The sequence below is a fragment of the Penaeus monodon genome, chromosome 23 (assembly GCF_015228065.2).
Source record: "Penaeus monodon isolate SGIC_2016 chromosome 23, NSTDA_Pmon_1, whole genome shotgun sequence".
In the NCBI taxonomy this organism is placed as follows: Eukaryota; Metazoa; Arthropoda; class Malacostraca; order Decapoda; family Penaeidae; genus Penaeus; species Penaeus monodon.
The window spans coordinates 40168297-40168504 of record NC_051408.1 but is presented as its reverse complement, the minus strand read 5'-3'; positions in this window follow the sequence as shown (position 1 = coordinate 40168504).

Below are 208 nucleotides of genomic sequence, written 5' to 3'. Positions count from 1 at the left end.
AGCACGACTCTGCACGACTCTGCACGACCCGGCCACTTACGCCTTCGACCTCCTCTGCCTCATCACGCTGCCATCTATAATTTTCTGTAAAACCTTAGAACCAGATTGTGTGTTTCGAAACCCTTCGCCACCGACGCGGGGGACCTCGACAAACCGTCACAAATTGGTACAAACGGTAGAGTCCCAGCTAGAAACACTTTAATGGGAA